Here is a 24,721-nt window from a genome sequence, read left to right as displayed (position 1 = left end):
AAAGAGAGACCTTGACTGTGGAAATTAATCAAGTTTCTTTTCCTCAGGGATCAAAGAGGTTACTCAGAGGATGCAGGGGAAATGTAGGGATTCAGCTGTGTCACATTTTCTCTCTAATTGAGCTGTCTAGGGAGCCTCCCACGTTTTGCAGAAGTGGAAATATCCAGTTTCATTTTATCTTTCTCAGTCTGCAGCAGCTCTCTTCTTCAGAAGCCAAGGTCACACTACATTTACTTTTGGTGTTTGTCCCTTTAATTCTCCTACAGTTTCACAAATACTTCTGGTGTATTTTTAAATTTTAGCTTATAATCACTTTTTTTTTTTTTTTAAAGGCACCATCTGGTCCCTGACATGGTTTAAAATAACAATGTAGCCCGCACACAACCAGCAGCAAGACTTTACACCTTTCATAACCCAGTATGAGAGTTTCCCCACCTATATTTCTCCACAGACACTGTCGCCATCAGATCCCATTCCCTCCGGACAGGTCTTGCAGAAAGTAGGGTCTTGCAGCTCTTGCTTTCCATCCCTTTCATCTCGAACATAGCCATTTTATGGAAACAAAATGGATGCACTAGAGAAGCTTAAAGCTATGAATGTGGGAGGTCTGCTGTAAACAGCTCAGTCAGAGATTTTGTAGTTGGAGCTCACGTTTGCATTTAAGCTGCCCTCTGGTGCTTAGCACTTCTGCAGTGCATGCCTTCATCGTGTCCCCTGGTGCCTGGAGACATCTGCAATACCCAGGGAGAAGAGGGAATTGAGCATTGCAAAAATGCCTCTAAAACAAAAAGTGGCCCCATTCTGTGGGTGTTTTAAGTGGGACATTAACATGCTCTGTTATCATTGCAGGTTACATTGGGCAGGAAGGTTTTCTTGATTTTGATTTTTATGAGTCACTTATAGCACAGTTTATCTTCTTGCTGCATGCAACAGCACTGTCTGTCATGGTGCTTTCCCAGTAGCCACAAATCAAAGCATGCCACTAAGCAGAGTGATCGTGTGACTGTCACCCTCGGCACAGCTGAGAAACCTGGCGTTTCTCTTCTGGCTGTTGGAGGACCTGAGGTTATTAGTGCCAAGGCAGCACAGACAATAAATACAAATGCACCCTTTCCTACTTACAGCCAGCAATTTTGAAAGGACCTAAACCACTGCTGGAGACAAAACCAGGCTAATGTGATGAATGAGAAAGGACTGTGAACAGCTCTTGGACTTCTGTGTAGGTTATCTGTCTGGCGAGATAATCACTGGTCTTTTTGGTTTGTTTTCCTATTAACTAAAGGCAAAGCTGAACAATTATTTCCCTGCAAGTATCTCTGCGCCTGAGTCACGCTCCTGTCCCCCTGCACTGCCCTGGTGCTGGCCGGATGGTTAATATTAGCCCCACAGCTGATTGTCCCGCCTGGTGCCCTGCGACAGGTGCGGGACGGGACGGCTGCCGCGCTGGAATCCCGCCCGGGCCGATGCCGGTGCTGGCACAAGCCTTCCCATTATATCAGCAAGGGCCACGTCCCGTCGCCACGATGCCCCAGCACCCCGGGCTGGCCCCAGCTGTCTGCGGGACGTGGAGCAGGGCGACAAGCACCCGGGGAGGCTGCTGTGGGGAGAAGCAAACCGCGACTCCTCCGGAGCGGCAAAACAGGAGGTTTCTGGATGGGACTGCAGCTGTATGCATGGGGTAAGGAGAAGGTCTCGGCAGAGCCCCAGGCTGGTGGCTTTGAGGCATTGCTCTTCGAGGAGGGAAACACACCCAAACAAGTACTAAAAATCGAGTATCAGCACTGTGAAATGAGCAAATATGGGTTGCATTTGCTCATCGTGTTGGCCGTAGTTTCTTTACAGCGCAGTACTTTGGGTTTGCATTAATTTTAATTGGCACTCTCTAATTTTAGAATGCTCCTGTGAAAAGTTACTTTCAATTCCAGTGGTGATTAGATGGTGATGACGTGTTTTAATAATAAACATGGGAGAGATACTGAAAAAGAAATCAAATGTGCTGGGTGCACTTCTGGTGAGGGGAAGAAGTGCTATTGCTCTGCTCTAAAATTATCTGATCTGTCTGTGCTGGGATGATATCTTAAGGTCTCCCATCTCTTTATTTTACTTTCTTTCCACCTGTTTTTTCTTTTATTTTCTTAAACCATAATAACATCTTTTGGTACGAGCAACAAAATATCTAGGTGATGTTTACATAGCCTAAACGTTGGAAAGAGGAAGGGAGAGCCAAAAAACTTGTAAGGTTTCACAGGATCACTTCTAGTGTCCTGTTCCCTTAATGCGACTTCTCTCCATTGACTCTGGGAAGAAAGGCAGGGCTGCCAGGCAGATCAGAAGGGATCTGTGTGCTGCAGTGTGACTTTTGTAAGCTGCTGCTGTGCCTACGTGCATACTCAGGGACAGAGCCAGGCAGGCTTGCTTAGGGAGTTGAGCAGGCTCTGGCTGCAGTGTGGCAGTCTGCTGTCCGCTGAAAAACAGATACTGCTGCTGCTTCTAAATTAAGGAAAAAAAGAAAAAATAAAAGAGAGGCTCTTCTCTAAATTCAGCGATTTCTTCTCTGAATTGATCCACAACCCCAGGCAGTAGGTCAGCTTGAAGCAGTGGAGAGTTAGATTGATGCAAGGGAAATCAATGGGAGTGTCTCCCTTGACTGTGGTAGGGTTTGGGTCAGCACAGTCCTCACTATCTCTATTTCTATCTATGTGTAGCTGTGAAACACCTTTTTTGGGAGTTGTGGAATAAATAAGTGCTATCTGAGCCAAATAAGTACAATAGTCCAACTTCCTAAGTGTCAGGTGTCTCCATGCATAGTCTAGGTTCAAGTTCCTTCCAGGAGAGGTTTTTGATTGAAGCCATTAAAATTTGGACGTGGTTTTGATATGAAAGGGAGAAAATGCCTTTTCTGAGTGCTACTTGTGATGATTGCATGTGGGGCTGTGCCTCTAAGCGGAGACCCTTTGCTGTGGGAACTGTAGTGTCTTAGGGGATTGTGAGATCCTTCCTGGGCAGTGCCTCTGGCTGAGGACACTGCTACTGTAACACTGCCACTGTCGTGCTGCTCCTGACCTCTCCGCAGGCAGCACTACTCTGGGGGTTTGATGTGGTTGTGTGGCAATGAGGACACTATGTAAACTATGACAGTCCTGCACATCTCACAGTGCGTTGACTCATGCTTCCAGCGAAACCTTTCTCCAGCTCCCTCTCTGTTTCCCACTGTCCACCCACACTGGTTTGTAGTCCTCTTATTTCGATACGTGAAGCAGAATTTGCTGCACATCAAACTTCAGTGCTTCAGCCATGCCTGAGCAGGAGCTCCCACACAGGGATGGGCCAGCGGCGAGGGTTGGTGCTTTGCTGAAGGGACATGTGCCAAGGCAGAGGGAAAATACATGACTATCTCCCTTTGAAAGTCTTTTATTTGTGACTTTGAAAGTGCCTCTGTAAGTAGCTCACAGAGAAGCCATTTGCAAATTTGATGCCAATTTTTAAATGCAAGATGAAAGTGGATTTCACTGCCGCTAAACTCGGCAGCTGCAAGTCCCTCAGGAGAGGTGCAGCTGTCTGCGTCACTGGAGAGCCAGATCTGTTGCCTCGCAAAAGATCTTGTATCCAGGTAGGAAAGCATAAATGAACATGTGGATTTCCAGCAGTTCTGGGTACCGAACAGCACATTGCTAAAAATGTTATTTGTTTTTTAACCGTTATGATAAAATGCTGAGAGTTACAAAAGTTTGAGAAGAATAAAATGTTTGTGCCACTTTGTACACAAATTGGTGATCTTGGAGAGAAGTTAGAGGGCATATCCAAATAAGTTTTACAATTAACCTTTTATAACCAAGTGGTCATGTAGTCATTCCTGTATCTATAAATTTTTTTCATATTTTTTATTAAAATTATGCATCATTTTCATAGGCCACTGACATTATGTGTTTATGGGCTCCTGTATTACATTATGTAGTACATCATTATCATAACTTACCCTCCCATCATTCTAGTAATTTCTTGGAAGTTTAGGTTGTAATTTCGCTACAACATATTACAAGAAAATCCAGTTACATTTAGAAGCGTTATGGGAATCCTCTCTGTTACTGTAAACTCATTGCCTCATCAGATTTATTTTAATTTGCTGTTAAGGAAATAGAAGAATATACTCTAATGACGTACACATCTACGTAGTGAGAAAAACAATCCCTTTTACTTTTTCAACTATTACAAAGATCTGCCTTTTCCTGTGCCCTAGGAGTGCATATACACATACATGCATTTGAGAATATAATTTCTATAATATAAAAAACATGGGCTAACTACTCCAAATATTGACCATTAGGATTCTTACAGCACTCCTGGTGAAGCTGATGATAGCCAAGCATGCGAGCAGCAAGGCATCCTTTGGTCACAGACTGGCAATCTTGTACTTCTGTGAATTTGTAAAGGAGCACTTCCTTTTTCTTCTATCACAGAAAATGTGATGATGGCCTGTTGCTTCCTCACCAAGGTCTAGAGACAAAGAGCAAGGGAGAAAGGCTCTTTGGCAGAGAGATTGGGAAGAGAAGACTGGGAGAGATTTTCTACCCGATGCCCTCCAGAGCAAAGGCAATATGCAAACAGGTTTGCCTACAGCTATAATCATGTATTATTTAGAAAATCTCACCTCCTAAAATCAAAAGAGAGAAGGGATATTACTGGAAACAGCGAAAAAGGATGCATGAACAATCTTACTAGAGGCTGCAGCAGTACATCAGTGGAACTGATGACCCATCCCATGGGGAGGTCTGAGGAGGATATATCCCTGTAAAACTGTCTGTTGCTGTCCAGGTGCCTCCTGTTGTTGCCTCACTTGTTACTGACAAACTTCACTAGAAAACGAGGGTAATGTCAACATGTTCTCACTATACATGATTACACTTAGATGTCTTTGTCTTGAATCTAGATCTGTCTCAGATCTATCTAATTACAGTTTTCCCTTATTACTTTCCTGGCAAGTTCAGCCACTTCTCCCTTGCTGCTATGATGGCAACTGCACCCTTATTTACACCTTCATCTCTTCCCTGCAGCAATTAAGAAAGGTTAGGTAAAAATCTGTGTATCCCTAGGCTAAACACATCCATAAGTGTGCATGGAGGAGAGAGCAGGCAGGCATCACAATTATTCACAGGGTAGGAAACCTTAATCCATTCCTCCTTCAATGAAGAAGGAGGTGAGTTGTTCATGAAGCATGCAGACAGGTTGGCTTCTCTTATATTAACAGGATGTTACAGGAGAAGCTCATAAAGAAGGTGCCCACTCAGTCCTTAGCAACATGCTGGCTGCTCCAGGCAGGTCAGGTGTTAATGGAAGAATGACGAAATGGAACACAGCAGCAGTCCCGGCCCCTGGCCCCCGCAATGGTGGAACCCTGTGCAGTGCAAAGGCCCAGAGTGGGAGCAGGGCAGGTGACTACCAGTGATGGATGATGTTCAGATCTCAGAGAGAAATGATATAATAAATGGTTGGTCTGACACAGTAGGAAATGTTTGCATAGTGAAGTGACGGGTAATAAATAAGATTATGTTGCTATAGGTCCTTCAGGCAATGCTGGAGCAAAAATGCTTTCTGATTTTCTTTCTCTAAGGAAAAAAGGTAGAGAGGCAAGGACTCTTATTTGCAATAGCCAAGCATGAATAAAACCGTGTTTGCTGCATACAGTCAGTGTAATCTAAGGCTGATGCAGATCCAAGCCAAGTATTGCTGTAGCTGTAGGTTCTCAGTTGTCATAGCTAAGGTTACAAAACAACTTCCCTTGCAGCTTGTCTAATGTCACTGTCTGGAGCTGAGGCCCCACCACTGTATCCATGGTTAAAACATCGTCTTTTCTTGCACTTGTTATCAGGGCTGCCACTAAGATTGCGACATTCAGACAGTTTGCCCTAGGCATTGACTCATTATATGTGATACATGATAGTACATAGAGGGATACGGATTTAACTTGTCCCCTGAAATTTCCAGGTGTTGCAGTTTATCATTTACAATAGTTTTTTTCTGGGCGGGTTGTTGTTTGGGTTTTGTTTGGCATTTTGTTTGGGTTGGTTGGCGGGGATTTTTTTGGTATGAATTTTCCTCTCTTGTTCATTTTTATTTGAATAGCAGAAATAGACCTCTATTGCTGTTGCTGCAGTGGTCAATTATATAAGCTCTCCATGCTAGTTTTTGCTAGGTAGATAAATTCTACCTGAGCTCAGCACTGCCAATTAGTAAAGACTTTTATTATGAAATCTATTAATTGCTTTAGCTGTCTGGAAAGGATTATTCAAAAAACATCTCATGTTTAAAAAAAAAAAAAAAGGGAGTGGGGGGAGTACACTGGGTATATTTTTAACATTTCGAGCTAGCTTCAGAAGTCTTGCCCTAAACTCCCTGAAACCAATGAAACAAAGTCCCCTCTTTTATTTTTCTTCTAAGCAACTAAGGAATACATAAGAAATTTTATGTTGAACTTTTTTTTTTTTTTTTTTACTATGTGTCTGAGGGTTATTGAGGAGCAAGGGAATGAGAGTACTGAAATTATCTGCCTAGCTGTAATGTTTAAGGTCTTGTATGATGCATTTTAGAATACTTTCTGTGGGGAATTTTTCGTGGCTTTCTCCCCTTCAAGAATCCTACTTCATGCAATGACAGCTATACTGCTATCCATACTTAAAGGATAACCTTCCTTCAGGAAAAGATAAACTCACTAAAAATCCCATTTTACACCATTGAGTTCCAGTTTCCAAAGATTACACTGCTGAAACTATGAGTTTTCCTGGGCCACTGGTAATTACGATGGGTGTTGTTAGTGAATAAGGACCAGAAGAGCATTTAAAGTCCCCTCTCAGATGTAGTGCTCGTGTCTACAGTGCAACTTCTAGGACTATTCAAGAGAGTGAGGTTTTATAAAATCAGTGCTGAAGTTAAATGATGTAGTATGTATGTTTTTTTCATACATTTGTAATTTTAGAAGCTTTGTCATTTCAATGCCTTCTTGTGCACCTGATTGCATATCTCCTGTTTTTCGCATCTATGATAAGGATTTCTGGGACTGAGGACTTGGCAGAGAAGGAGAACTATTTTGGAACAGGCATTTAGTGACCTCTGATTTGACTTACAATATTAGTCAAAGACCCAACAGTTGCTATATAGACCTAGTGACTACCAGCATTTGGAAAGTGAGAACTGCAAAACAAAACAAAGCATTTTTTCCTGAACATATCCCTTAACTATGGTAACTCTAAGTGACTGGATAGATTCTTGCTCTTTTCTGGGCTTTTGCAGTACACTAAGCTCAAGCTAACTGGATTTTAGGATTACTTGCTGTTCAGTACAGCATTGACACCACAGGATTATAAGGCAGGACTTTCCAGCCACTGGAGCATACAATATTAAATCCTGCAATATAATTTCCATAGTATTGCATTACATTCTCTCTTCATTAATACAATGTTCCCTAAACCCTGTATTTTTAATGAACAAATAATTGTTCTATTACAGATAACTCTAATAGGGTTAAACCTACTTGGTAAAAAAGACTATACAGTTTTACATAGGTGAAAAATAAGGGTGGAGGAAATATGCGTGTGGGGAGTTGATAATTATATACAACAGAGATTGGTTCCAACATCATATTTATCTTAATTATAAGAATATGTTTGGGAGATGAAGTTTCCCTAGAAGACAGCTAACTAATAACAGTGGTTTTTATCTGATTTGCTACTGCTCTTTTTATTCCTAGATTTCATATGCTTTACAGAATTGTTGTCAATATGGTTATCCCCACTTTACAGATGAAGCATCTGATTTCTTGAAAATTAGAAAAAGTTAGAGGGCAGCACCAGTTGCCACCCATGCTGTCCTCTTTGACTTTCCAAAGAATATTTTTACTGCCACCCATAACACTGCTGCCCATTGCAGGCTCCAAACAGCACACGCATGTCTGGGGGTTGGATTTCAGCCCCACTGCTCTGCTTTTGCTGACACTGCAGTAACGAGCTGAAACAAGACATTATCCCAGGGCTGTGTGGACATTGCTAATGCCAATAACTAAGTAAAACTTATTTGTTGTGACAAGGTGATACTTGTGTATTATGCCAGATCTTAGGCTGTTAAACAAGAAATTCTCTACTGAATCTCATTTCACGTGGGAAATAAATACTGAAGAGGAAAAAAAATTCCATATTTTCAAGCTGGGAACGCATGATTATCAGGTTTCTGAGAGAGACTCAGGAAAAAATACAAAGTCTCACATAATTATTAAGTTTGAGGAATTTTATGTTGAAATTAGAATCCATTTCCCTTTTTACACTTCTAGACATTAGGTATATAAAAGCAATGTCAAGTCAGTAAGTTTCAGAAGGGCAGGGAGCTGAGCTTGTCATTACCTTCCCAGCTGTTTGTCAAGACCTCAACAACGCCCTGAGTTTAAAGCCCCAGTAGCTGTGTGAGAAGACAACATGTGGAGAGGCAAGAGCTGTTGCTTTGGTTGGCGTTGGTTGGTTGTGATGGTGGTGTTGGCAGGAGACAATGCCAAGAGTGTCAGGTTCCCCATCCTGCTGAGGTGAGCAAACAGACATGAATACCACCACTGGCTTCGGTGTGACCCAGGCAAATAAAAGCATAGTCTTTGGTAAGCCAGACTGCCAAAAGGTGAGAAGCATAGCTGAAGTGATTTTTTAGAGAAGGCTACATCTGAATAAGCTTACACTAGAAGTCTGCAAGGAAAGCTCCACAGAGCTTTCCTTTTTTGAGCTGTGTTTGATTACAGGAGAGAGAGGAAGTCTTGGTGTGGACCCTTCTTTTCCTTTGCTAGCCCAGGAGATGAAGAAGGGCCCTGAGAAATTGTAATCTTTCAACCATGTGCTGCTACAGCCTGAACTGAGATTCCAGGATCATGGAGCATATTTAGATTATTAATATTTCTATTACTATTTTTAGTTTTGTAGTAGTATTTTCTTTTGTAGCATTATTTACACCATATTCCTGACAAATTGCAGAAGGGATTGGTTTGCCTGTTTTACAGGCTGTGTAAAAACCTTCTCCAGGCAGGCTGATCAGTGAGGTAGTTTTGATTTGACTTCTCCTCATAAAACCTTGTTCTGCATTGCAAGGAGGCTTCAGTGAACATCACAGCTGAGACAAGGATGGCTTTGGGTGGCAGATTATGGGACAAAGTGTTCCAGCCAGAGCTTTCATGGGCAGCATGAGACAAAGTAGACATGTCCAGATTTGGCCCCCAGAAAGGGTGATAAATAAGTATTAAATGAGCGATTATATTGACAAATACCTCAGTCTGTGATGTGTGAAAGGATCTGGTGCTTTTCACTGAGTGAAAACTGATCTGTGCCATAGTAGCTAGATGACTCACCACACAGGAATCAGAAAATGCCTTGTGACAAATGGTCAAATGCAGCACAGGGCTGATCCCCTTGGTGTCCTGGGTATTCTTCTCAAGATCATTAACTGCAGCCAGGGGCATCTCTACACTGCTCAGGCTCAGAACCATCAGCTCCACAGCTCATCTCAATTTTTCTGTTTGTTATGCAGAGGAGGTGGGAGACTACATATTCATCTAGCTTTCGATCCTGCAGCCCAGCAGGGACCAAACCCTCCATTCCCTTCTACAGCCCTTTGCCTTCAGGAATTGAGAAGTTTAGGAGGTACTTCCTGAATGGTGTTGCATCCCAACCATCCTGTTTGTTAGACATGCCCCTCATGAATTTGTCTAGTCCCCGCGCAAGTTTAATTTATATTTTATGGCCTCTGCAGCATCCTGTAGCAGTGAGTCACAACTTAATTACACCTTATGTGAATAGGTTCAATGCCGCACTGGAACCAGCAATTAGTACTTGCAAAGAGATATTTTCTGTGTGAAATGTACTTTTCATCAGCGCTGCTCCATGAGAGGAGCTGCCTGTTGATGCTCGCAGGAGATAACAGTCTCAGGGGCAGAAGGGGCCAATGCCAGCTGTCATGTCACCAAGGAGCCAGAGGAGATAGTTAGGCACTGTCAGTGTGGTGTCACACACCTCACGCTACGCAGCACTGGAACAATTAAAAAACCCACATTGCTTGTTGAACCCCAACTGCTTATTTGGTTCACAGTGGCCATGGAAACATCTGACCTATTTACACCTTCAGCAGAGTGAGTGGTGGTTGGTGGAAGAGAGGTGGGAAAAGGGGTATGCTTTGAATTTGGATTTTGGAGACTTTTAATTAAGACGATGTATGTGAATGTGTGTGCCTGTGTGCTCATGAGGAGGGAGAGTCAGAGGAACATGGCCCAAGCAGGCCAGGGGTTCCTGCTCCAGTGCAGCTGTGGCATCAGCTCCTTCTCAAGCAAACGTGATTTACACAGAGCTTCTGCTTTGCTTACATGAAATAACATTCACCATTTCCAAAGGTCTCATGGAAATTCCTTCTTCTGTCACTTTGTTAGCAAAGTATATAGCAGTGTCTCTGCAGTATTCACCCCTGAAAAGGGTTCCAGTAGATGGGAATCAGCTTGTTCTACCAAGGAAGGAATGGGGAGAAGTCTCATTCTGCACAAGGCTTGCCCATGCACTTTACAACACTCATCTACTCCTTGCCTATCTCTCAGTGAAGACAGGAAGATGGGAAAGATCAACATAAAGTCATGTGGCCACATAAAGAGGAGCAGGAGATTTCATTTGACTGCAGCTGGGGCAATTACCTAGGCTGCAGATTTCCATGACAGGATAATACCATGTAAGTTACCAGACCAAGGGCACAGCACATATCAGACTTAGCTTCCAAATTCTATTCTTCTGAGGGCATGTATTAATATAAATGGACACATTAGGTTTTAGATAGCAGTTACCTGAAATGGATCCTAGCGAAAAGGAGATCTGCTGGAGAGGGGAAAATATTAAACTCTAGGCGTAGAGAAGACTTCTGCAGATACAACATAATCACAGTGAGCATTAAGAATGAAAGGAACTTCAAGACTTTAAAGATCTGTTGGGAAATCTTGAGGAAGAAAGGGCATTCCTTTTTGATATTAGTGAGAGAGAGCCTTTAATATCCCCAAAGCATCTGATTGATAACCATAGCATCAGACCTCAGGGATGCAAATTTGGTAGCTCTTTAAGATGAAAGCTCCCCCTCTGCTTGCTTCTTTTTTTTTATTCTGCACATTTCAAAACCATTCATATTCTGGCAGGTAACAGTTTTTTATCCTGAAAGTAAGGGTTGACCGAGGAACAAACTGTGCAAATTCTGTTCTCAAACACCAAAATTAGAGAGAAAATACCATCTGTTTCCTCTGCAGCCTACTTTCCCCAGTTCCAGCAATACCTTCTAGTAGAAAAACAGTCATGAAGCTACCAACAGGACACAGCAATGCACCATAACACAATGGTCTGTGTGTGTGGAGGAACCACTGTTCCTCCCTAGAGGAGGCAGCTGGAAGCCCTGTTCCCAGCTGGATGGGGAAAATGTTCATACTGCCCTGTGCTACTGGGCCCCTGCCTGGGCTTGGGGGAATTCCTTTTCCATGACAAAGGCTTTCAGGTGGCATTCCTGAGAGTTTTCTCCTCGACCTGCCAGAGCAAATTGATGGAGCTTTGACAGCAGCTGTGACTCATTTCAGGAAGAAATCCACTTGAGTGCTCATTATCACTTCAGCATCATTTGCATTTTTCCCAGTCGGGGTGAATAGTTTTTAGTGACAGGGCACAGGCTGTTTCCTTTGCCCTGGAAAGTACACACAAACAAACTTGCTATCTGGAAGCTCCTGCCAGAAGCTTTGCAGCTGAATGTCTTTTGTTTCTGATTTCTCTTTTTCCCCCCCTCCTTCTTGTCCTTTGTAGACGAGTTACACAACACTGTTTTTTCCTCCTCCAGAATCACTGAGCAAATTTCAAGGCCGCGGAGGAGGGGGAGGAGAGACTGATGCAGTGAGCCACCTTTGCCCATCCACTTGTGACTGGGGTGTAATAGGTGCAGTTGATTTGAGACTGCCAAGAGTTTGCTGCCAAATTGAATTTTTCATAAACTGATTACTGCGAAGTGCTCTTGGCAGAGGAAAGTTAACACCTTTCTAACAAGCTCAGCTCAGCACAGCTCATAAGAGGGATACTGTAATAATAATCCTGTTCTGGATCCTTGGCCAGGATTTTGGATTTTCCGAGAAACTGTTTCCACCCCCATTCCCTCACCCATGAATAAATCCACTTAAGGCTTTTTTTCATAGCTGTTGGTGAAGGCATAGGAAGACTTCTCTGCTGGTGTAAAGCAGCCAACCTCCATTGATTGCAGCGCTCTGAGTTACTTTAGTACTGTGGGGGTGATAGCATGATTCAGACATGGTTGATAAAGTTAATGGTAATCTACCCTTAATAACTTAATCTTAGCATTTTTCTCTAAAGAGAGCTCTGTAGCCAGGGAAAGGCCCTGGCTGAACTACTCAAACAATTTATCTGACAATTTCTGCCTTGTGTTCTCTGCTTGCAAAATACTCATCTAGAAAGGTTTCGGTTCGTAAGAGTTATAAAATAGGGAGGTAAACGTAACTCCTCAAGTCACGGTGTTGTCTTTTGCCAGATGACTCTCACCTTACAAGCTGAGAGAGGCCACTTCCAGGGAAGAAGGACAACCTCCTGTCTGCATGCAAGAGCACCTTTGCTCATTCAGAGACATGGGCTAAGTGGACAGAGTTGCCCAGAATTTATTTAACTTTCGTGAGCAGTTGCAAAAAGGAAAACAGATTGTAGGTGAATCAAAGCTGCTATTTGCAATTAGCCCAAATCACACTTAGAGATCAAAGAATACACACCAAGAGTATTATTTTAGACAGACTACATCCCTTTAGTTTAGCTAGTGGAGGCTGTGCCCACTCAGTCACTGTGAAGGACCTGGTTTGTGGCAGTGCCTTGATGTGAACTCCACTCAGATATTCCAGTGGGTGGGCAGGGATCCCACGGTGTGAAACATCTGCTTGGCAAAACAGATGCTGTGTGTAAGCAATGCTCGAAAATAATAATAAAAATCATCATTTCAAATCTCCCACCCCTCACCTTGCTAGCAGGTGCTCCTACCTTAAAATAAAAAGTGCCTTGGCAAAGGCAACAGGGAGAGAGCATGTCCTTGTTTATTACTCTCTTTGCTACACTTTCCCTCCACATTTATACCATTAAAACATGGCAGGGCTACACATGTGCCACTGACACAGATGCAACAGAAAGCTTTTACTGCTCCAAAGGGGAGACATTTATGGAAGTGCCAAGGAGCAGACAACAAAGGCCCGACGTGCTGCTACGTCCGTCACCAGCAAGCGCTTCTGTGGAATGATCGGTACAGAGGATGGGACACACATGGACCGTGTGGTTATGATTTAAACCCATGCCATCTGTTTAGGAGATCTGAATGGTTTTGATCTGCTTTGAAATGAACAAAAAAAAAGGAAATAGGAGTACTGGGGCTTTGATTCTCTTTGGTGGTGCAAACAGACAAGATGCTTCCAAATGTCCAAGCAGATCCTCTTTTGCTTGGCAAGAGGGGTGGCTGTGCTGGCCCATGGAGCAGGCAGGGGAAATGGGGTCACATTTACAAAATTTGCAAACTCTCAATTTACAAAAATTGAGAGTTAATTAGGGTAACGTAGATATGCTGATGTTTATGGTTCAAATTTTTTCCACTATAGATTTTTTTCCAAATATTGCATCACTTGAATAATTTTGTGGACAAAAAATCCACAAAATCTAGGCATGGGAGGGGCAAGAAACCTGTGAGAGGTCAAGTCAGGTTTTTGACCTCTTGTTTTCATTTTACTCCAGGAAAATTCCTTTTTGCTCCCCATTAGTATCCATTTTGAAATGAAAAATCATTTTTATTTGAAAAATGAACCTTAGAAATTAAAAGAGAATTTCAGCTAGACGTTTTAACTTGTGCTGAATGTTCACTGCAAATTGCCTAAACTAATGCCAAATCTTCTCAAAAAATGCTTCATTGAGTGGCTTGAGCCAGCGTGTGCCCACTCTTCTAAGCACACAGACATTATCTATAGCAGCAGGAGGTCTGGTGTTGAAACAGAAAGGGCATATAATGAAAACCCACCATTTCAGACAGATAATTCATAAATATTAAGGAAAATTGTTTGACATGATAAATGATATTGAAAATCACTATATGGTAGGAGAGAAAAAATGGCAGTTGTGAATGTGCTATAGTTAAGAGTCGAAAAAGTTTGGTGATAAAAAAAACATGTATTTGTTGTTTTTATAAGAAAAACTATGTTTTATTCTGGTTTTAACATTACAGAGATCAAATAGCATGCCAGTAAGGAAGAGTTTTAAAGAAACAAGAAAGCCAAAATATTTTTTCCTGATTTTTCTCTTTTAATCAACTAAGGAAGTGAGGGAAAGAGAAGCAGCAGTTGCAAAGTTCTAGAATGTAGTTTAAAAAAAAATTGTAAAAATTCTTTCATTTCTTCAAAAAACAGAAACTACTCCTAAAGAGCTGATCCACTCCTAATGAAGCTGATCCACAATAACCAAACCTTCTCTTGCTTCTTTGCAAAACCACTTGTATCTGCAGCACAACTTTAGTGCAGTGTGTCTGTCTATCCGCCTCTTTGAATCAGGAGTCTGTTTCTTTTGGTGAGTGCTGAGCCAAGAAGATTATGGCATGTTTTTCATCTTGTCATAGCTCCTTCCTAACTCTTGCATGATTGTGTATATATTAAATGCATTTTGATTCAGCCTTCAGAAGGAGGGTAGCTTTGTCAGGATCTGCCCTGCCTGGTACCTACATGTTATTCAGTTCTTCCACTGAAAGAGAGACTGTTGTCAAAGACTCAGATGCTCTTTCTCTTATCCACAAACCTCTGTGCAGTGGGGGCATTGCCAGGGCAGGGGACACACATTTGTGAAAGGGAATGCAACTGCATTACAGATTTCCCCAGAACCTGTTATTCATCCTCACTGCTTTCTCCCATCAGACCTGTCCCTCTACCATCCCCAGCAGGAATGGGGACACAGTGCCTCTCTGGACTCCCCCAGGCACAGGTCAGGTGGAGCAGGGACCATAATGTTTTGGGTTTTCCCACTCTGCCTCCGCTAGGTCTAGAAGAGAAGACAATGACTTGTTTCTTCAGGTTAATCCTAGTCCTTTCACCTTTGTTAACACAGATACCAGAGTCTGGGGGGGGGGGAATGGGCAGGTCAGGGGATGGGGGACAGTTCTACATTTATTTTAGACAAAAAAGCTGAAGTGTTGTTTTGATTCTGAAGTGGGAGCTAAAATGCTCTTGACTTTCTCAAGGCACAGAATTCTAAAAATTCACTTAACGTCCTATTTTACTGGCTTTTCAGTTCTGAATTTATTTTCTGTATTTTCTTCTGATATGTCAATAGTGCACAGTGCTGGTTTTCATCTTTCATTTGGTCCTTTTTGCAATAGCTGAAATACTTATTTTAATCAATTCTTTTTTTAAATCTTAAGAGCAGCTGCTACGCGGTGTTGACTAGCACATCTTAACATTGCTTGTAGATCACAGGGTTTCTTTTTCAGATTCTAGTTGAAAGTGTTTTTCACTTGGCTTAATCTTTTTTTGTAGGTATCTAGATATCATACTTTTGAATGATTTTTTTTTTAAAAAGCAGACTCTTTTTTTTAAATTTGCATGGTATTGTTATGTTAGACCATATAATCCAGCATCAAACATTTATTTAGACACATGCCTTGACTAGTTTCATTCTACTTGGAGGCATCAAGCAGAACCCTTGGGCAATTTGTTTCCAGTCGAGAGATACTAATGTTTCTGTGTGATAAAGTGTTGTTGTTTTCTTCAGTTTCATCTTTCTGTGGCATTAATACTGTAAAGGCAACAAGTGTTGATAAACAAGGTGCTCAAAGAGCCAAACAGCAAACCCACACCAGTGAAAGCAGAGTGACATGAACTAGAGGCAAGAGGCATCTTTTGATCCACTAATACATACTTTGTGTGCACATCCAGGTTGCTGTACAGTGCTGTCTCATTTACTCACTGGCTATACGACAAATGAGGTGCCCTTGTCATCTCTGACCCATGCCTAAGGAAAATGAGCTTTTAAAGCTATGATCTTGTGTATATATACTGCCTAGTTTGCTGCCAGAGAATGTTGCCTATATATATGGTATCATCATCTGGTAAACAAATTGTATTTGCAGTTTGGTCAGCATCATTAGTTAATTAGACCCTGGCTGTTTAGGCACCTGGAACAAGCAGTGGGAATTTAAATTCTTCTGATAAAAGGATTTATTTATAATGAGTCTCACCCCATAATGAGTTCCAGCCGGGGGAGACTGACCATTAGCAGATGACTCACAGCATTACCATAAAGATCAGAGTCACACATTCAATTTTATACGGCTTACACACACTCATCTAGAGCACAGGTCCTAAAAACAAGTCTTTTGGCTCCAGTTTTTCGGTCGTGTTAAATTTGATACAGTCCTCCTATGTCTGAGAGTAAACAGGCAGGATACAGCAGACTATTTATTTTATTTAATTTTTTTTATTGCTCTTCCTCTCTACAGTTTCAAGAGGAAAAGAAGCTGAGATTTTAATATTGTGAGAATGCTCAGCCCTTTTCAGCTGGGAGATGTCAGAAGCAGCTGCAGACCTAAATGAAAGGAGCTCATCTCTGAAAATTTGCTATGCTGTAATAAATGCAGGGTTCTGCTGGTGAGCTGCTGATGGCCCTTTAATGTCTTTAGCAGTACTCCAAGGCACTGCGGTTCCTCCTGCTCTCTTCTCCCCCTCCCTGCCCACCCAGGCTCAGGATTTTATCGTGTGAAGGCAAAAATTTCTCTGCAACACTTGAGGGCTACTACTGAATGTGAAGAACGGGGTCGTGCCTGGTTTTATCATCCAGCCAGCAGCTTCCCTTCAGCCCAGATTGATGTTCTTTGCTGGCATGTTCGCTTTAAACATTTGGTTCCCTGAGTCACGTTCATATAATGTGAGTTGTTGGTATGCAGCAACATGGGGGTTGTTATCTATTTATTTTATCTCAGTGACATATGCTATGCAAGGAAAAATGTGTTTTTCCAGCATCTTTGTGACATATTTTCATGATTAGTTATGAAGTACGTTCAGATGAAATCCAAGAACTACCTTCCAGCCTCCAGGTCTCTGCTCCTTTTTCATTAATCTGTGATCATGGGCATCTGCCAGTCTGGAGACTGGAAAAGTGTTAAGAACATGACAGATTCCCAAATAACGCATTTACACCTGGGAAGTGAGTAGAGCATATGTGGATCTTGGTAAAAGGATCTCAGAGTTTGAAGAAGAGTCTGGGAAACCATTTGGACACAGTGTAACCTGCAGTTTAGAAACCTCAGAAAGCCTTTTCTCCCTGAGGTTTGAGAGATGTTGAATCTAGTCATGCTGTACTTGATTACGGGATGCGCGAGGCATTTTGGGCTGGCGGGTGCAATCCTTAGGAAAGGGAGAAGTGTGACTGATGGGCAAACCAAACACTGCCTGGAGCAGCTCTGGGTAATGTGGAAGAGCTTGTGCTACCAGACATTTGTAGTGGTCAAGAGAATCACTTTGAGGCGAATAGGCACATGCAGACAGATGATAAAACCACAGGATAGTTTGGATTATTTGGAGATTATCACAGCTGAAGGGCAAGAGTACTTTCACTGCTGGGTAGAAATAGGACGAAACTCAGCATAAAACCCAAAACCTCTCTGACAGAGAAGGAAAGAGGCCAACTGCTGGGATCCTTCTCAGCCTAACGGGGACATTTCTAGGCATTGATAAACACATGGTTTGAAAAAGAGCCGTATGGGGTTTATGAGACTGTAGCGAATGTGGTGCTTGGAGCCCTGCAGGAGGCACTGAAGCTGGCAGGACTGTGACCATGAGATGTCACCATAGTCACTAAAGCTCCATGGTTAAAAGCAACAGTTCCTGCTGCAGCAGGAGGCTGGATGTTGGAAAAAGCCATGGTTTCCAGAACAGCAAAGGATATTGTGGCAAAAGCAACTGAAGATTTATAGCAGCCTCCGTAATTTGTCCTGACTCAAGAGGGCACGAGTGGGAACATGCATGGGGGGAGAGTCCCACATTAAGGAACTCCAGTTACAGTGTAAAAGCATCAGATGACCCAGTGGTGATAAATCCCACTCCCCTAAGGCAAGTGATGCTCTGGTAACCTCTAACCCTGCAATTCAGCTTATGCCTGTGTGTCAGACCAAGCCACAACTACTGAAGTCAGAAGTGATCTCTGGAGTCTGGAGGAAAGGACATCAGTGGTGAGACCACCCACACACCCATGGCCAGAAGATGTAAAGTTGTCTCTACCTCATGGAAAAAGATCTGCTGGTAAAAACCTTATAAAACATTTTGTTTTATAAGCTTAGAGTCCTAACCTGAGCTTCCCCAGCATTCAGCTGGCAGGTGTAGTGCTATAAAGAAAAGAATCAGCAATCATCATTATAATGAAACATCAGTTTTTCCATAGCTTGGAATATTGCAGTAAAATACCACCAGAAAGCAAGTTGCTCTGCGTGACATGATAAGTATTAACATTGGGAAATCATTTTTTTGTCTTAAATTTCCCTCACATTTTTTATTTCAGATGATGCTTTTACATTAGTTTGAAGTTTTTTCAGACATAAATAGTCCATTATGTAAGACTTTAGCCATCCCTTTTCATCTAAAGTTGCTCATTTGTTCTTCTATTGTAGGAAACCTGTTTGTAGCTAGGATATGCCAAGAAAATGAAAGGGTCCTTTTGCTCCTTTTTCCCAGCATGCTACCCAAAATCTCTCTGCTCTGTAATACTGAATACTTCAAGGGGGAGAGAGATAAATAGAAAGAGGCCAAAAGTACCTTTTCATGGGGCAGTTTGCCATTTGGCACAAGCATGTCTGAGTCAGAGTTTGTATTTGCTGATTATAGTTTTGGACTGGACATTTTAAACTAGATGTTATCTATTTAAAAAAAGGAGAGAGTGAAAGAGAGGAAAATTCACACTTTCAGGTGTCTGTATGCTTTTAATTTTTTTTTAATAAACAACCCAGGAAACTGAGAACATGCACATTATGTTAAATGCAAGCAGAGACTTTGGAATTCCAGTTTACCAAATATGTGCAAAATCCAGCAAATCCAGATATAATTCATCCCTGGGGCTGCAGCCAGCATGAATTTATTCCAATATCTATATAGAAACATTTAATTCCCTGGTTTTCAAAGACTGGCCATCTTATCAGCCATATTATATTAGATATTTGAAGCATTGAGGCTATGGTTACTTTTTTTGCCTAAAATTCCTCCTGTGCTCTCATCGTTGTCAAGTAATTTCAATGGCATTGCACACATGAGCAACCACATACCACAGCCATTAGCTAATAGTGACAAGTTTGAGGGGTGTTTTTTTCAGTTTGTTTTGGGGGAGGAGATTGTGCTCCCTTATCCGGTGAACCTACAATTTGAAATTCCCCTGCTAACCATATTGTGGGAACGGGATATAAGTCTGTATATTGGAAGTTGAGCTATTGAAAAATAGAAATATTTCTGGGGTGTCTTTCTCTGTATAGTTAATGAAAGGAGTAAAGCTTTACTCAACCTGTATAGAAAGCATCTTGTGAACCGCAGTGGCGTGCAGGGAGGGCAGGTGTGGAGGCTGATGCTTCCGCCTCTGCACTGCCTGGAGAGCAGGCACAGCTCTCTCAGAAGTTTGGCAGGTGAAGTGCAACTCCCAGCAGCCTAAAGATTCTTACCGGCGTGGTTCTTCTGCTCCTCCGTCAGGGGTCCCATGCAGGTGTATCACACTCGATCAGAACAAGAATCCAGCTCTCTGATGCTAAACTGTTTCCAGGTGCAGGCAACAAACTTCACATTTGGCTCCTCGTGCTCCACCTTCCCCAGAGCAGCCTGCAGCAGCTGTCAAAAAATAGTATCAGTTAAAAAAAAAAAAGCTGTCAATTTTCATATCTCATTTTCTTTTAGAATTAATGACCATTGCAAAAAAAAAAAATAAAAGGTATAAAATGCCCCCCACAAAACCAACCCTGACCACCACTGGGAATTTGGGGTGGAGTTTGGCATGGGTGTGGACAGGGATGGGGGCGGAACATCAAGCTCCGTGTTGTGTGTGTGCATTTACAAGGACAGCTTTTCCTTCTGACAGTGATTCCCCGGTTTGTTTTCTTATTTTCAAACTTAGCCTCCAAAGAAAGTAAGAGAAATGGAATGCATCACATATAAAGTGCCCAGGTGGTGTGTTGCTGGTATAGGTCTTTCATCCTTAAACTGTGAAGAACGTTGTGAGTTTCATAAAATCTGAAGGATACATCTGTGTTCTTCCGGCAGTGCAATAATAAAATCAGTGAAGGCTGATTTCCTGCGCGGCTCCATCACTCACAATAAATATTTGAAAGGCATTATGGCTCTACAGTAAATGAGGCTGTCAAAGAAGGCCACTTTCAACAGATCATACTAAATTATGGCATGTGAAAAGTACTGCAGATTAGAGGCTCCCCGTTCATTCAGTGCTTAATGGCCAGTATTAAATGGCAAGCAAGAAGAGGGAAGCTGGTGGTATTAGGTGATGCATTATCTATATCTAAATACAGGGGTGATGTCTTGAACCCCGTTCTGCTGCTGCCTGCCCTGAACCTTTTAAATGCCAGGGAGCTTCAGCCTGTCCGAGAAGGTTGGCAGCAAGTGCTTGGAGCAGACCCCTGGTGGCTGCTCCACATCATGCTATCCACCACACTCCCTCTTTGTGGAGCATTTTCCTTTTCCCTGATGTCATTGAAGCCATTAAGGCTGGAAGTGTGTTTGGCTCTCTGTGTGTCAAAGCTACAACCAGCACCAGTGTCTCCTCACTGCTGGTGGCTAGCAATAACCCCTCCTTGCCTTCCCTGCCTACCTCTGCCCCCTCCCCACTCTGCCACCAGCTCTCCTTGCAGTCTTGGTCAAGTCAGCTCCCTCCCTCTGCTTGCAGCAAGTACCAAACCGTGCTCCCAACGCTTGTTTCCATTTTTGTGTGGATCAGATGGATGAAAAGCTCAGTAGCAAGGAATTATTAGTAATTATAGAGTGAATTATTAGTATTTATTGTGCCTCTGGCAAACTCTGCCTTTTTAACGGAAGTGCCAATAATTAGTTATGGTGTTTTAATTAAAGGGAGCAATCTAAAATTAACAAAGGGATGCTGTGGTTTATTTCTGACTTCTATTATTTTTATTAATCAGCAGTACTTCACAGATGTTATATTTTGAATTGTTTGTAATCCTCTTTTGAATATTTTTTCCCACTTAAAGGTGGAATAATGGAGTGAAATATTTTTATCAGGTTTTAAGACAGTCAACCTGACAGGGAGACTCTGTTCATGTTATATTGGTGCTTGTGTCAGTGTTGTAGAAGTTGCTTCAGATGCTCTTCAGAGAATGTAAATTTAAGTTCTTGTGCTTTAAAGTGCGATGCTTTGCTTCTTTTGTGGTGTAAGTCACCTGCTGAACTTAAAGCATGTAAGCTGTATAGAAACTTAGTTTACTATGCACATTAGTGGTCATTTCTATTAACTGAGTAGTTAGGCATCATTCGGCACTATTTAGATAAAAATAACTCGTATCATTGCCCATAGAAAAAATATTTTTCAGTTCCTTTTATTTTTAAAATTTAGATGTGTGCTGAACTCAGATATTCTTCATGTCAGCAAGCTGTATATCCCAAATGGCCAGTTTGACTGTGAAATATATCTTTTTCTAGTAAATGGTTGTTCTTCATGTGGTTTTATCTTAGTCTGGATAGCTGGAATTGGTATTAAAACCTGGTAAAGACCCAGGGATGATACCTGAGCTACTTTCAAAGAGCTCATATTTTTCTATATTTTGCTTTGGAGACATATGCATTCAGTTGTAATTGTCTAGCTCAGGAAGACCATGGACATTAATTTCCTACAAGATGAGTATGACCATTCGTCAGTTTCTGTGTTCTTTACAGGCATCAAGAGGCGTAGTCTCCAGGATTGTATGCTCCTTAAATAGGTTGCTGAGCCACAAAAGCTGGCAGAAAAATTCCTGAACAGCTTCTCGCTGCTGGCATTAGCAGTTAACACCTTTCTTGTATATGACAGGCCATGTGAAAGAGGTGCATGGCCACCTAAGCTCACTGTGAAAAACAGAGTAAAATGCTTCAGAGGTGTCAGTGCTACAAGATTTATATTCGTTCCTTGCTCCTATGTCCTGCATGCACTGCATGCAACCTCTAAGCTGATAGCCCCTGGATTTTAATTTTCAGGCTAAGTCCCTTGACACTTTTGCAGTCCTCACAGCTTTGGTGGCAGAGCTGTTGCTGCAAAGTGTAGCCTGATTGAAGGGTTGCAACTGCAGATTTAGTCTGAATGTTAATGGATGTGGAACTGATGTAGGAGGGGAGGGGGAGGAAGATATTTTCTTTCCAAACAGAGATGCCTGTTGCCAGGTGAAATTGGTGTGATCCCACCAGTCTCCTGCTTGAAAGGCTCCTGCTGGGGCTGGCAGAAACAGTGATGTGACCTCTGCCTTGGAGCAAGGGACACACATACATGTGTGTGTTCATCCAGGCTTTGCAGTGGGGCAAAAAGACTTTAGCTCTTCTCCTCCTGTCTCTCCCTCCTCTTGTGTCTTTCCTCCCTCCCACAACTCTTGGTCTAGATGTAATTGCTATTGCTTGTTTTGAACAATACAAATTTAGGAACTTAAGGAAAGAAGAAGGTTAGCATATTACTATCTTGCATCAGCCTTTATTTCCTTGTTTATCCCTGAAGATATCTTTTAGAAAGAGTTGCCAGGATTTAGGATGCCCAAACTGATTATTAGCTGAATCTTCTCAGATATCCTAGTCACCTTTCCTCCTAGCTGCCCTCCTAACTAGTGATTCAAAATAGGAGGGACCTTCCTTGAGGGGAGTGCTTACCTGTGCTTAATTAAAGATTTAACTATAGCCTTAAACTCTTTCCCAAACAGGAATCATCAAGTGAATCACAGCCTTGTGAAAATCCCTGGCAGGGAAACATTAGTTCTGAGGCTTCCAGATGGTTAACCATGCCCTTGTTTTCAACTCCGCTGAATAGTGCACAAAAAGACTCACAGCTAGAAATACTAGGGCTTACATTTATTTATTTATTTTATTTTGGTTGTATTCCCATGAACACAGGTTCATGATCTTCTTGAAAGGAAAGTTAGTGAATGTTGGCATTTACTAAAAAGGAAATGTTTTCTTGTGCCAATGTGTGCATGAGCTAATGCAGTTTTCTAGGGTAGTTGAATGTCCTGAAAGTCCCTCTTCCTTCTTGTTGATGAAGGAAAGAATGGAAAGGAAGAGGGAAGAGAGCAAAAGATGGAAAGAAAGAAAAAGAGAAAGAAAGAATTAAGAAGCTAGTAACAGTGAAAGCACACTGCTCAGGATATGTCTCTTTCTGTGTTTGAATGATTTTTCTTGGTAGACAGCTTTGCATGGCACTATTTTTAGAATCGCTTTAATAATTGAGCTCTAGTGATTGTGCTCAGCAGTTAGAACAGGCAGGGAAAATAGCATCTCAAAGAAAGTGTGCACCAGGGTAATAATTTAAATCAAACCACATTAGACTGTGCTCCCCATTGTCCCCTCCCCCGGAAAGGTGAAATGCTGCAGAACACCGAGCACAGGGGAAAAATGAAAATTGGTCAAGTTTACAACATGTAATAAAATCCATCAAGAGAGTTTATGTTTTAGAGGTGGAGCGCAGGAAGAGGTGATCTGGTCAGCTGTTAATGAATTGCTGTGACTAGGTGGTTTACAGGGGGAGCGGCTCAAGTTCCCAACATCAGCAGTGAACTAGGAGAGAACAGCATGCCTCTCAGTTGCAAGGAGAGATTGTCACAGAGGAAAATAATTTGTCAAACCACACTGGAACAGGCACAAAGCAGCAGTCCAGTGAAATGCAGGAAGCTGCAGTGGCACTGTTGCTCTTTGCTATGTTTGGCTTTTGACTGTCTGCACAGTCAAGTCTGTGGCAGTCCCAGCATGGAGCTGGGTGCCCACTCTGCTCCTACTAGCTGCCTCACACAGGCAGGTTTGCCCATCCTGACTGCAAAGGATTGACCCTAACATCTCTTCCTACAAGCCGCAAACTTGGGGCTCCCCCAGGATAATGGCTGAGGTGTGGGCAGTAAATCAACAATCAATGAATCACTGCCTAACTTCTCTTGAAAATAAAGGGACAGCAGCAACTATGGCAGTTTCCACACTCTGACTTTTTTGTGAACCTTATCCATCCTAATACTGCTATTTCAAATATCATTTTATAATATTTTTGTTGATAATTATATTTTAACAATGTTTTTATTGATTATATGTCCAGGCTTGATGGCATGGTTAAGTCCTCTTTCAGAATTTCAGATATTTACTTTGCAGTTCCATGTTTGTAGCCTTGTCTTAGCTTAACATGTTTCATTACTATACAGATAGAAAACATTTTGAAACAGAAAAAGAATATAAAGTATTATGATAGCACTAAGTAGTGACTGGTTTTAAAGATACAAAAATAGAAACAATTTCTGTTGTCATCTCACATATTACAACACAGTTATAATTAGAATCAATTTTTGAATAAACCCATGGGAACTGGTAACAAATTCAGAATTTCAAAAATGAAACTACAAGATTCAAGCTTCTATTCTCTAGAATGTTTCTTTTAACACAAAGACTCTTAAGAAGACTGAAACAATGACA

General features: G+C 42.0%; 1 protein-coding gene across 2 annotated transcripts in view; it reads left to right on the top strand.

The window, feature by feature from the left end:
* The first annotated feature begins 1,517 nt into the window (after positions 1-1,517).
* ARPP21 (cAMP regulated phosphoprotein 21) overlaps positions 1,518-24,721 on the top strand; it is a 197,137-nt gene continuing 173,933 nt past the window's right edge. For both annotated transcript variants that reach the window (XM_085051488.1, XM_085051484.1), the window contains exon 1: positions 1,518-1,678. The gene's annotated coding sequence lies outside the window, so the exon portion shown is untranslated. The remainder of the gene's footprint in view (positions 1,679-24,721) is intronic.

Source organism: Lichenostomus cassidix, chromosome 2 (assembly GCF_008360975.1).
Source record: "Lichenostomus cassidix isolate B80296 chromosome 2, HeHo_3.0, whole genome shotgun sequence".
Lineage (NCBI taxonomy): Eukaryota > Metazoa > Chordata > Aves > Passeriformes > Meliphagidae > Lichenostomus > Lichenostomus cassidix.
Note: the sequence above shows the minus strand (reverse complement) of the source record. Positions and strands in the feature narration are given on the sequence as shown.